General features: G+C 44.2%; 1 protein-coding gene across 2 annotated transcripts in view; it reads left to right on the forward strand.

Moving 5' to 3' along the window:
• Positions 1-1906: 1906 nt before the first annotated feature.
• The window catches only part of FHL2 (four and a half LIM domains 2), a 102466-nt gene continuing 90080 nt past the window's right edge, over positions 1907-14292 (forward strand). Inside the window, exon 1 of one of the 2 annotated variants that reach the window (XM_029053076.2) lies at positions 1907-2184. The gene's annotated coding sequence lies outside the window, so the exon portion shown is untranslated. Of the gene's footprint in view, positions 2185-10660; positions 10679-14292 lie in introns of those variants that run through there. The other variant, XM_029053092.2, reaches the window with a different exon arrangement.

A 14292-nucleotide genomic window follows, 5' to 3' on the forward strand; every position in this document is an offset into this window, starting at 1 on the left:
ACCCTAGTGCTTGGCACATAGTAAGCACAGGATTAACAAATACAAAAATTATTATTAATTAGGGGGCAGCAGGAGAGAGTAGAAGGGTTGGGCCTAGCCATTTTAAATCCAGAGGGCCTGCTCCCTCTAATCCCCAGAAGAACAATGGGAATCCAGGGGCGTTGCCCACACTTCAGGAGGCATCACTGCCCACACTATGACCAGAGGGTGACATGCCATCAGAACAGGTGCTGCTTATGACCTACTCCAGGCAGTATCTATTGCTTCTATGCCTTACTGAAGGCACTTCTCCAAGAGGCCTTTCCTGACTAAGCCCTCACTTCCTCTTCTCCCACTCCCTTCAGCGTCACCTTTTATTCACCCCTCCCTCTGTCCCACAGGACTTTTGTACATATTGGTAATTTATCCTTTTATGTTAAATGTTTGTTTCCCCCCTAGACTGTTAGCTCATAGTGGGAGGAGGAATGTGCCTAACAACTCTGTTATTTTGTACTCTCTCAAGTGCTTAGTACAGTGCTCTGCATACCATAAGGGCTCAATAAATACCATTGATGATTGATTCTATACTGGGGAGTGGCACAAGTGATAGCAAAGATATGCCCATTCTTCCTTATCCTCACTTTGCTTATCAAGGATTCTCCCCGCCCTCATGGGGAGCTCTCACAGGTAAATGTAGAGAAGATTAACTTGTATGATATCCACCCAATGCAACCATTAATTATTATCCTTACTGAAGACAAGATGCCCTATTGTAATATATATTTCGTAGTGGTGAGATAAAAATCGCTACCACTTTCAACCCTTAAAATGCCTTGTCTTGTCGTATGTTGAGTTTCTCCGACCCATATGACTCCATGGACACATCTCTCTCAGAACACCCCACCTCCATCTGCAATTGTTCTGATAGTGTATCCATAGAGTTTTCTTGATTAAAATACAGACATGCCTTACCAATATCTTCTTCTGAGCAGTGAACTTGAGCCTCCGCCCTCAACTCTCTCTACTGCCGCTGCTGCCCAGCACAGGTGAGTTTTGACTTGTAGCAGATTGCCTTCCACTCGTTAACCAGTGCCCAAGTTAGGAATGGAGTGGTTATGCCTCTGCTTGACTCTCCCTCTTATAGCTGATACTAGTAGAGAGCTGGAAACTTTCCAGCTGCAATCCTGAGAGAAGCTTAAAATGACATCTACCTAAAAAATACTGGCTTTTTAATAACAATAACTGTGGCTTATATTGAGCACTTACAATATGCAAAGCACTACATTAAGCACTGGAGTAGGGTCAAGATAATCAGGTCAGACCTGATCCCTGTCTCATAGTGGGCTCACAGTCTAAGTTGCCTGCTTCTTTGGAGATTCTGCATTTATAGGTCTCTCTGGCAGGTGCTAACCTGTCCATCTAATCACTAAATGGGTAGAACAGGTCTTTAATTCCCATATTACAGATGAGGAAACTGAGACCCAGAAATGTTGTCAATCAATCAACCACTGGTATTTGTAGAGCACTTACTATGTGCAAAGCACTATACTAAACACTTGGGAGAGTATAACAGAATTAGCAGACACCTTCCCTGAAGTGACTTGCCCAAAGTCATACAGCAAGGAAGCAGTAATGCAGGATTAGAAGCCAGGTCCTCAGATTCCCAGCTCTGGCCTCTTTCTACTGCTCCCCAAATGGCCCTTTAAATTGCTTTTTAAAACTTCTCCTGCCCTTCAAGCCCACCTCTGACGTTTCTGACATCTGTCAGCTTAAGAGCTTGTCATATGCCTTACCGCTGGTTTGATAAAAAAGAGATTTATGTTTCGTCCCTCTCCCACTCCTCCCTCCCTCTCCACCTCATCTTCCACGACCTCTCCTGTCTACTCTCTATAACTCAGCAGTGCTTTTGTGGAGCTGGAGTGCCCTTGAAGTATCAGAGCAAACAGACAGGCTGGTTAAGAGTCTGGCACTCATTTTCACTGTGGGGTCTTGGGCCTGCTTCACTCAGATGCCTTACAAGGCTTGCTGAACACAAGGGGCTTGAGGTTCTTATCTGCTGTAGGTGGCTGCTCCTTTGGGGATACTATATTTATAGCTCCCTCTGGCAAGGGCCGGTCTGTCCAACTAATTGCTAAATGCGTAGTTTGCGAGATCCATCCTCTCAGTCTCCGGCAAAGAACGGAGGCCCCCTCAGAGTGCAGCAAGGTAAGAACCAAGACGTTTTTACCTACTAGTTTTCTCCCCTTTCCCCACCATACCCCCGGCTCCTGGGCCTAAATAATAATAATAATAATTGTTGCATTTGTTAAGTGCTTACTATGTGCCAGGCTCTGTACTAAGTGCTGGGGAAGATACCAGCTAATCGGGTGGGATGCATTCCGTGTCCCACAGTGGGGCTCTCAGGATTAAGCCCCATTTTACAGATGAGGTGCCTGGGGCATAGAAAAGTTCAGTGACTTGTCCAAGGTCACAAAGCAGACAAGTAGCAGAGCCAAAATTAGAACCCAGGTCCTTCTGACTCTCAGGCTCTATCTGGGCTCTATCCACTAGGCTACACTGCTTCTCTTTTACCTTGAGGTAAAAGAGCGGCATAATGCATGGGATGGAGGGATTGAACAGTATTAGGAGGAAAGAAAGGCTTTGCAATGTTTTTCTTCCCAGCTGGAGCCAGTTTCAACTTCTCCCCAAGTTTCTCCCGGTTTGCAGCTCACTGTGAGAAGCAGGAACTTAACAGCTGCTCTGTTAGATATGTCCATCCTCATGTAAATCTAGAAACCTTGTCATTCCCTTACCTCTGGCTCCAGAAGGGCAGAATCCTATCCCCAATCCTCCTTGGGCCTCGCCCAATGTTTGATAAGAGACAGATGGGATGCATTCCCCCTTATTATCCCAAATATTGAGTAACTGAAATCTTCCCCCACCCCTCCTTTCTCCACAGGAAGTGGAAGAATAATTTTGTAGTTAATCTTATTCTCAGCAACAGCATTTCCTGAAGGCCTAGGGGTGAAAGGCAAATTACTGATGATACTGATTACACACTGGGAAAGTATGTTTAAACAAAGTGGCTTGTTATGGTTTAGGGGAGGAAAGTCCAAATCGCTGTTGTATGCTCTGAAAAAGGAAATGCATTAAGACTTTACTCACTGCAAGAACAGAAAATATGCTGATGTGAATCAACCAATCAATCAATCTGTGGTATTTATGGAGCCCTGACTGCGTGCAGAGCACTGTGCTAAGTGCTTGGGAGAATACAGTACAGCAGAGTTGATAGACACGTTCCCTGCTCACAAGGACCTTACAGTCAAGACGGGTAGACAGACATTAAAATAAATTTCAGATATGTCCATAAGTGCTGGGGGCTTAAGGGTGGGAAGAATAACGAGTGTTTCAGGGATGCAGATCTAAAGGCATAGGTGATGCAGAAAGGAGAGTGAGTAGTGAAAAAGAAGGCTTACGGAAGGAGATGGCATTTTAATAAGGCTTTGAGGGGAGGGATAATGCTGGTTCGGCATATATGAAAGCAGAGAGAGTTCCAGGCCAGAGGGAGGATGTGATCAAAGGGTCGGCGGCGATACAGACGAGATCGAGGTACAGCGAGTAAGTTAGATTTAGAGAAGCGAAGTGTGCTGGCTGGGTTGTAATAGGAGAGTAGCGAGGAGAGGTAGGTGGGGGCAGGCTGGTTGAGTGCTTTAAAGCCGATGCTAAGGAGTTTCCATTTGATGTGGACGTAGATGGGCAACAACTGGAGGCTCTTGAGGAGTGGGGAAATGAGGACTGAATTGTTTTAGAACAACAATCCAAGCAGCAGAGTAAAGTATGAACTGGAGTGGGGAAAGACAGGAGGCAGGGAGGCCAGCGAAGAGCCTAGTCCAGTAGTAGTCAAGGTGGGATATGGTAAGTGTTTGGATCACAGTAGTATTCATTCATTCATTCATTCATTCATTCACTCGATCATATTTATTGAGCACTTACTATGTGCAGATCACAGTATTAACACTTGGGAAAGTACAGTGCAACAGCAAACAGTGACATTCCCTACCCACAACAATCTTACAGTTTTCGGGGGGAAGATTGGGAGACAGACATCAATCCAAATAAATAAAATTACATATATGTGCATAAATATTGTGGGGCTGTATAGGTGGGGAAGAGCAAAGAGAGCAAGTCAGAGCAATGCAAAAGGGGGAGATGAAGAAAAGTGGGGTTTAGTCAAGGAAGGCCTCTTGGAGGAGATGTGCCTTCAGTAAGGCTATGAAGTGGCGAGAGTAATTGTCGGATATGAGGGACAGCATTGCAGGCCAGAGGCAGGACATGGGCTAGGGGTTGGTGGCAAGATGGGGAGGAAAGGACAGATTTTAGTGATGTGAAAGTCGAACCGACAGGAATAGGTGACATTGAAAATGTGGGTTGAATGAAAGAAATGAGTCAAAGGTAATGCCAGAGTTATGGGCCTGTGAGACAGGGAGCTTGGTGGTGTTGTCTACTGATGGAAAAAATAAGGGGAGGACAGGGTTTGGGTGGGAAAATGAGAAGTTTCCATGTGGACACATTAAGTTTCAGGTGACAGCAGGACAATAAAGTAGAGCTGTTCTGAAGGCAGGAGGAAATGTGAGGCTCCAGAGTAGCTGCATAGTCTTAGTGGAAAGAGCCCAGGCCTGGGAGCCAGAGGACTTGGGTTCAAATCCCAACTCCACCGCTTGTCTACTGTGTGACCTTGGGCAAGTGATTTGATTTCTCTGGGCCTCAGTTTCCTCACCTGTAAAATGGGGATTCAATATCTCTTCTTCCTCCTACTTAGACAGTGAGCCACAGGAGGGACAGGAGCTGTATCTAACCTAATTATCTTGTATCCATGCCAGCGTGTAATACCATGCTTGGCAAAACATAAGCACTTTACAAGTACCACAAAAAAGTATAGAGTCAAGGCTGCAGATAGATTTGGGAGTCATCGAAATAAGGGGGTGTTTGAAGCCATGGAAACGAATGAGTTTTCTAAAGGAGTGGGTGTAGATGGGGACTAGAAGGGGACCCACAACTGAGTTTGAGGGACTCCCAGAGTTAGGGGATGGGAGGCAGAGGAAAAGCCTATGAAAGAGACTGAGAATGATCAGCCAGAGAGATAGGAGGAGAACTAGAAGTGGACAGTGTCAGTGAATCCAAGGTTAGATAACATTTCCAGGAGAAGGTGGTGGTCCACAATATTGAAGGCAGCTGAGAGATCAAGGAGGATTAGGATGGAGTAAAGGCTGTTGGATTTGGCAAGAAAAAGGAAATCATTGGTGACCTCAGAGTGGCCAATTTCCATAGAGTGAAAGGGTCAGAAGCCAGATTGGAGGGGGTCAAGGAGAGAATTGGAAGGGAGGAAATGGAGACGGTAGATGTAAATAACTTGCTCGGGAAGTTTAAGGGGAATGGTAGGAAAGAAATGAGGCATAACTGGAAGAAGGTGTGGAATCAAGGGAGGGTTATTATTAGAAGCAGATGATATAGGCTTTAAAGGAAGGGAAAGAAAGGGATGGAGGAGATGGGATGGTGCAAAAGTGGCAGGGTAAGCAAGAAGGAAGCTGACTCCTCTCCCTTTTCCAGTGAGGCTTGGTGAGTGGGAGAAGACGAACCCCCCTGGGAAACAGTGTCACGTGGGAAAAGCCAGTTTTCAGGGATGGCAAGGAAGAGCAGTGAATGGATTAGGAACAGGTCAAAATGAAGGAAAGTTTTCCCACACGGGAGCAGAGGTTCCACAAGCTTCATTTGGCTGAAGCTGTGGGGCAGAGATGAGGGGAGGGAATGGTATGGATGGGTTGGATGAGAGCAAGCTCATGGGGGCTGGTTCAGGGAGAGGGAGATGAGGGGCAATGCTTTGAAAAGAGGACAGGGATGGAGTAGGAGTGCTCTGCACACAGTAAGCACTCAATAAATACAACTGAATGAATGGGAATAAGGACAACTCTAAATCTCCAATCAGCACATCGGTGCCTAGTACCACATTTCAGTAGGTGTGGATTTGGATTGAGCTGCTTCTTACCAGAACCTACAAAACCATTCCTTCCCTACCAGTGAAGAAAAATTTATTTTGAAGGACTAACCATAAATTTGTGTGTCTACTACATAAATGATAATAAGTATAATTACGGTAACTGTTAAGCACTTACTAAGTACCAGGCACTGTACTAAGTGCTGGGGTGGATATTAGCAAATCGGGTTGGACACAGCCCTGTTGGGCTCACAGTCTCAATTCCCATTTTACAGATGAGGTAACTGAGGCACAGAGAAATGAAGTGATTTGCCTAAATTTGCACAGCAGCCAAGTGGCAGAGCCGGGATTAGAACCCATGACTTTCTGACTCCCAGGTCCATGCTTTATCTACAAAGCCATACTCCTTTTCACCATGCTACTTTCAACCATAATGGAGGGAGAGAGATGAAGAGAGAAAAAGAAGAGATTGAAGATGGAGATGGGGAGAGAGACAGGGAGGAATATACACAAGATGCACAGAAATAGAACATACGGAGGTGTGAACGCCACACACACAAACACACGTACACTCTCCCTCTATTAGAGTCTTGTGAAATAAGCTTTGTTCAGGACAATTTTAAGGCTTTTAAATTATGCTAGGAAAATAAGAAACAAAATACCATATGCTCTAAAAATTTTGGTATTTAACTGATGCATTTTGTAAATGTCACCCTCTAATTTAGAAATGTATCTCTCTCTCTTGCAGAAAAAAAATTCACTCTCCTAAGGGTGATTTGAAAATGTGGTGTCTTTTACTTCATTTGAATTTGAAAGATCAGTTTTAAGCTGGAGACTTGGGGGTGAGAGATGATCAAAAGGATATTTTGGTCCTGATAATAATGGATTTTAAAGACATTTGAAATGAAGCTGGTAAAACTCACCAAACTGCAAACATCTCAAGTGATCCCATCACAACCTATTGTCTTTTGTTCTGAATACATGAATCCAGCTATTATCTATTCCTAAAATAGATGTGTGTGTGATGAGTGAGGAGGGGAATCAATGGTCAAGGGGAAAAGCACAAGAATTTCACCTTGATCTTTGAGAATTTTGTCTTTTTCTGTTGTCCGGGACATAGCTAATCAAATTGAAGGAAGCTGGTGATAGCAAAACTGGCCTTGGGGCAACAGCTGTTTTCATGTTAGATGAATTACTCCTCTGGTTCTTTCCCCGTGTTCACTTCTGCATGAATAAATCCGGGGCCAATTTCAACAATGTCAGTATGGTTTGGGGGAAGGACATAAAATGAGGAAAGATACAATGAAAATTGGCCTGGAAGGTCTGCAGAGCCTTGTCAATAGTAATAATGATTATGATACTTCTTAAATGCTTATTAGGTGTTAAGCACTGTTTTAAGCAGTGGGGTAGATACAGGTTGATCAGGTTGGACACAGTCCATGTCCCACAGTCTAAATCTCCATTTTCCAGATGAGGGAACTCAGGTTCCTCTGACTCCCAGGCCCATGCTCCATCCATTAAGGCATGGTACTGTATAAGACACTGCGAGTTGCTGTTCCTGGGTCAGACCCATGGTCCATCCAGCCCAGGATTCTGACTCTCCAGTGGCAACAGGACACTTGATGGTTGCTCTCCTGCACACTCATTCTTGTGTTTAGGGATGGGCTACCTAACAGCTCACTGCATGCTACTAATCAATTGATAGAGAACAGTCCAATAGAATTGGTAAGCATGATTCCTGACCACAAGAAGCTGACACTCTACTGTGGACAGAGGATTGGATTAAGCACCTGGAAGAGTAATAGAGTAGCTAGGTGTGATCCCTGCTTTCAAGGAGCTTGCAATCTAATATGATTCTACAATCACAGATTTAGCCAAACCTCTCTTGATCATGCTATTTTCTGACTGCATACTTCCCATCGATAACAGATTCCATTTGCTTACTCCCTATTGTGTGCGGTGCTTCTTTTTTCTGTATTTTTAATCTACTCCCTCCAGTGGGTGCCAAGAAACCTGGTCTAGTGGAAAGAGCATAGGATTGGGTGTCAGGAGACCTGTGTTCTAAAACTGACTCTGTCACTCAATATAATAATGATAACAATAATAATAATGGTATTTGTTAAGTGCTACTATGTGCCATGCACTGTTTTAAGCACTGGGGTAGATACAAAGTAATCAGGTTGGATACAGTCCCTGTCCCATATGGGGCTCACACTCTTGATCCCCATTTCACAGATGAGGTAACTGAGGCACAGAGAAGCTAAGTGACTTGCCCAAGGTCACACAGCAGACAAGAAGGTGGAGCTGGGATTAGAACTCTGGCCCTTCTGACTTTCCAGCCCATGCTCTCGCCACTGGGCCATGCTGCTTCTTCTGTTGTGTGAACTTGTTAGGTCACTTGTCTGCATTTTTCTCATCTGTATAATTTGAATCCAAAATTTTGTGTCTCTCCTTAAACTGTGAGTGCCATCTGGGACAGGGACTGTGTCCGATATGATATCATTATTCTATTCCTGCGCTTGGGAGTCAGAGGTCATGGGTTCGAATCCCACTCTGCCACTTGTCAGCTGTGAGACTGTGGGCAAGTCACTTAACTTCTCTGTGCCCCAGTTACCTCATCTATAAAATGGAGATTAACTGTGAGCCTCATATGGGAAAACCTGATTACCCTGTATTTACCCCAGCACTTAGAACAGTGCTCTGCACATAGTAAGCGCTTAACAAATACCAACATTATTATTATTAATATGCCACTGCTTAGCGAACCACAATTCTAAGTTTTCCCTACCACCTCATTCATGATTCTGTGAACTTCATTCATGCCCCATCTCAGCCTCCATCTCTCCAGACTAAAATCCTAATCTTTAAATCTAGCCATATCTCATTATGTTCTATCTCCCTGATCTGGAAGACACGTTGCCAACATGTTATTGTCATTGCATGGATACTCCAGGTGTCCATTTAGGTCACCCCATCTCTGAGGCATGGAGTGAATTCTGGTAAAATGCAGAGCTAGTGCTTCCTCAACTCCCTGAAATCCAAATGACACACGATCAGGCAAGATGTGACCCAGCAGAAACATACCCTGGGCATCCCTATCTAGTTTCCCATTGGACAGTCCCTGGCTAATCATTCTACCACCTTACAATACAGGACTAGAACGAGGAGCGCATGGTACCATGAAGCTAACTAATCCTTGTTTATGGTCAGAGAGACTCCAAGATTGATGGTTTGAGAGGCAGCTTGACAAAGCCACCATTCCCAATCTCAAATCTACTAAGACTTGGTTTCAAACAATCAATCAAGCGTATTTATTGAGTACTTACTATATGCATGGCACTGTACTAAATGCTTGGGAGAGCACAATGTAATGGAGTTAGACATATTTCCTACCCACAATGAACTTTCAGTCTAGAGGGAGACACTGACATTAATATAAATGTATTATGAATATGTATTTAAGTACTGTGAGGCTGAGAGAAGGGTGAATAAAGGGTTTGAATCCAAGTGCTAGGGCAGCACAGAAGGGAATGGAAGAAGAGAAAATGAAGGCCTGCTTGCAGAAGGTCTCTTGGAGGAGATGTGCCTTCAATAAGGCTTGGAAGGTGGGGAGAGTAATTGTGGGATACGAAGACAGAGGGAGAGTTCCAGGCCAGAGGCAGGATGTGGGCGACAGGTCGGCGGCAAGATAGAAGAGATCGAGTTACAATGAGTAGGTTGGCATTAGAGGAGCAAAGTGTGTGGGCTGTGGGTTGTGGTAGGAAATCAGGATGTTAATAATAATTAATAATTATGGTATTTATTAAGTGCTTACTACGTGCCAGGCACGGTACTAAGCGCTGGGGCTGGATACAAGCAAATCGGAATGGATACAGTCCCTGTCCCCTGTGGGGCTCACAATCTCGATGGCCATTTTACAGATGAGGTAACTGAGGCCCAGAGAAGTGAAATGACTTGCCCAAGGTCATACAGCAGACAAGTAGCAGAGTCGGGATTAGAACCCATGGCCTTCTGACTCCCAGGCACGTGCTCTATCAACTACACCACGCTGCTTCTGAGCAGGTAGTAGAGGGCAGAGTGAATGAGGCAGGGAAGGATAAAGTGCTTGGATTAATGAAAGGGTGAATTTTAGCGATGTTATGCAGGTAAAAATGACAGCATTTGGTGGCAGATTAAATATGTGGGTTTCAACATTGCTAGGAAGGAAAGAAGGGGGAGGAGGGAAGGGGAGGAAGCCCGACAGTTCTGGTTCCTACCCAGGTTTTTCACAGGAATTGATAGGCAAGCAAGAGAAAAGCTCCCAGAAGTCTGTCCTAGGGCACCCTCAACTCCTGGGTGGGATCAGGATTCCAATCACCCCCCACCACCAGTGACCATCCATTTATTCCCAATTTTCCCAGAGCTGGAAGTCTGGGTCCCGAGCGATTGACACATTTATTACCCTCCAAGGCGAGGAATGGTGCTTCAGTTCAGTTCAATGTGAGGACAGAAAAAAAGATCTTCCAACTGTGCCGTAGTGCCCCTCTGATGGTCTGTCATACTATAAGATGTGATCATGTGTGCTTTTAACTCACGCAGACCAATCAACCAACCAATCATATTTATTAAGTGTTTACTGTGTACTGTGCTTCTTTCTAATAGGCCACACTGCTTCTCTTGAATTCTACCTCTTTGCTTTTCCCCCTAGGTCAACTCTGTCCCATCAGCGAGCTATCTGTGCGATACTAGGTACCGTCAATGCCTCAGTGGTGAATTCATAAATAATAATTCATAATCATAAATAGTAAAAACATTATCGTTCCTTAAAGAAAATCAATTTCCTTATGGCATGTATAGATTTTTTCATGATTTTTCTCACCCTACAACTCCTGTCCTATTTCCCAGGCCTTGACAGCTCGTGGGATCAAGGCTTGACAAGTTCTCCATCACCCAGCTCAAGACTCCTCCAGGGCAGCTGCTTTGCCCTTGTTTAACTGGGGGAAGGAAAGCCCATCTCCTCCCTCTTTTGTGTGGGACATTAACATGAGATCCATCAACTTTCCCTCCGTTTTTCTAGTTCCAAGATGGATTTAGTAAACCAAAAGCATCATTATCATCATCACCCCATTATCAATGCAATTTATTGAGCACTTTCTATGTGCAACATATTGTACTAGGTGACTACTGTGTTCGAATCACTGTCCTAGGGGTTTGGGAGCATACAGCTTTGAGCACAAAAACTCATTCTCTTTCCTCAAGGAGCTTATAGTCTAATAGGGGAGATAAAGGAAAACGAATTGCCAAACATAAACAATATGTAGAAAGAAGCAATTTAATAATACACGGACAGAGATATACAATTGCTAAGGCATCTGATGGCTAGGAGAGAGTGAGAACCATTCAAGTAAGGCTAGAGAGACTTTCTGAAAGGAATAATTTACTGGAGGAGATGACTTTTAAGGAGTTTTTGAGGCTGGTGAGGCTTAATGGATTTGTACTGACTAGTAATAATAGTACTTTGAAGTACTTACTGAGTGCAGAGCCATGTACTAAACATTGGGAGAGGATACATAATTGGGAATTGAACACAGTCCTTGTCCCTATTTGGGGGAGTTCACAATGAAAAAGTGTTGAGAAGTGTGTGAGAAATACTTTGGAGATGGGAATTGTGAGTGAGGTACAACCTAGAAGGAGCAAAGTGTTTCAAGTGCTTAGTACAGTCCTCTACACACAATAAGAGCTCACTAATTACCATTGATTGAAGAGGAGTGGAGAGGGAAAAGAGCTTGTAGAAAGAAGGAGATAGCTGGTAGGGAGTCTGGAAGCCAACGGTTAATATATTTTGGAGAGAGAGAATGGGTAGGCTTTGGAGGGGTTTTAAGGAGAGGAGTGGTGTGTGTTTTTCTAAGTTAAAAAAAGTGAAGCTGGCTAACTTGTTATCCAGGGATTGCAGTAGCATGCGTGGAATTGTTTATGTAAGGAGTTTTTCAAAACCTGAAGGCTGTCTGTTAGTAGAAGAAGCAAAACCAGTGTTAAACGACATCAACTTTCTTGTCCACAATTTCAAGACCTAATCAGCTGCCCACCCTCCTACCTCATTTTGCTAATCTTCTACAAAACCTAGCCTGAGCACTTCACTCCTCCAATGCCCACCTGCTCACAGTACCATGATCTCTATCTTGAGAAGCAGCAGGGCTTAATGGCTAGAGCACGTGCCTGGGAGTCAGAAGGCCATGGGTTCTAATCCTGGCTCTGTCACATGTCTGCTGTGTGACCTTGGGCAAGTCACTTCACTTCTCTGGGCCTCAGTTACCTCATCTGTAAAATGGGGATTGAGACTGTGAGCCCCATGCAGGACAGGGACTGTGTCCCACCCAATTTGCCTGTATCCACCCCAGCGCTTAGTACCGTGCTTGGCACATAGTAAGCATTTAACAAATACCATCATTATTATTATCACTGTTATTATTGCCACCAACCTCTTGCCTACATCCTCCCTCTAACCTGGAACTCCTTTCAACTTCGTATATGACAGACCCCCACTCTCCCCACCTTCAAAGCCTTATTAAAATCACATCTCCTCCAAAAGGCCTTTCCCGACTACGCCCTCATTTCCCTTGCTCCATCTCCCTCCTCTATACACTTATTTCCATATCCTTAAAACACTAGACTGTAGGCTCATTGTGAGCAGGGAATATGTCTACCAACACGATTGTATCTTATTCTCCCATGCCCTTAGTGCCTGTATACAATAACTGCTCCATAAATACCATTGATGGATTGATTGATATTCACCCCACCCTCGGGCCTAAAGCACTTATGAACATATCCATAATTCATTTTATCAATTACCTTCCACTCTGGACTCCGTGTGGGCAGGCAATTTGTCTATCAACTTTGTCGTACTGTACGCCCCCAATCATTTAAGACAGAGCTCTGCTCACAATAAATGCTCGATAAATACCATTGATTGATTAATTCGCCACCATTGCAACAGCAAACGTTCTTCCCTGCCCCACTTCTTCTTTCTATCACCTTGTCTTCCTGCCCACCAGAAGCTGGCTTTGAAATGCATTTTTCTACTTAAAAAAATGTGAAGCAAAACTCTTGTTATTCAGGGATTTTCTGGGAAAAGCTGAACCGGATTAACCCTGGAGTTTCTCCAGAGTATCATTCAGATTGCTCACATCCTAATTTGGAAAGAGGAGAAGGCTAAGGGAAGCATCACTGACTGCTCCTTATCCGGGTTGACTAGAGGGAAGGAAAAAGACTGGTGAACCTTCTTGCAGATCAGGAGGGAGTAGAATTGGGCAGGATGTCTGGGGTGGGAGATAAAAGCAAACTGAGAAGGTATTTGAATCGATTCACATGCTGTTTCCATTTTTAGCATGTGTTTTTCATTCCGTCTTGGTTCCTTTCAGCTTAAATTATGGAGCTATTTCTCTTAGTGCAGGAAAACCAAGGTGCGATTCATTAAACATCCATAGTCTTTTCATTCTCTTTTTGTGCTGAACCAGAGAGAACACAGTTTTATTGCAAACTTTCCAAAACCTTGCTGTAGATGGTGCCTAGGCTGGCCCAAAGCATTCTGAAAGCTTCAGTTCTTTCAGCATTCCATCCACGGTTGAAACCCAGCTGCCTCCTTGGTGAAATGTGTTGTTCTTTGACATCATATATCCCCTCAGTCTGGTAAAGGAAGTAAATACCTCTGGCCGTTTGAATTTGCCCAGACACAGATTGTCTACATCCTTCCTGTTGCTGAACAAGTTCTTCAGCATCCCGGAACTCAAGAAGCAACATTGTCTGGTTAGTCGTTAAAAATTCTGGAGTCAAAGCCCCTCCTCCTGCTGCTATTATTGATTTCTGTGAGGTCTGATGACATTCCTCAGTATAATAAAAATTGTAGTATTTGTTAAGTGCTTACTATGTGTGACGAACTGTACAAAGCTCTGGGGTAGATAGAAGATAAGTGGGTCCCGCATGGGGCTCACAATCTGAGTAAGGGGGAAAACAAGTATTGAATCCCCATTTTGCAGATGAGGGAACTGAGGCGCAAGGAGAGGTTGAGTACTTGCCCGACTTCACGATGCAGACAAGTGGCAGAGCTGGGATTAGACTGTAAACTCATCGTAGGCAGGGAATGTGTCTGTTTATTGTTGTATTGTACTCTTCCAAGCGCTTAATACAGTACTCTGCACACAGTAAGTGCTCAGTAAATACAGCTGAATGAATGAATGAATGAACCCAGGTCCTCTGACTCCCAGGCCCTTGCTCTTTCCACAAGGCCACTTTGCTTCAGAGAATACTTCCTGCCTGGGACTACTGTGAAACTTAATAAAACACGCTCTGAGACCTGGGAAGGA

The sequence above is a fragment of the Ornithorhynchus anatinus genome, chromosome 2, assembly GCF_004115215.2.
Source record: "Ornithorhynchus anatinus isolate Pmale09 chromosome 2, mOrnAna1.pri.v4, whole genome shotgun sequence".
In the NCBI taxonomy this organism is placed as follows: domain Eukaryota; kingdom Metazoa; phylum Chordata; class Mammalia; order Monotremata; family Ornithorhynchidae; genus Ornithorhynchus; species Ornithorhynchus anatinus.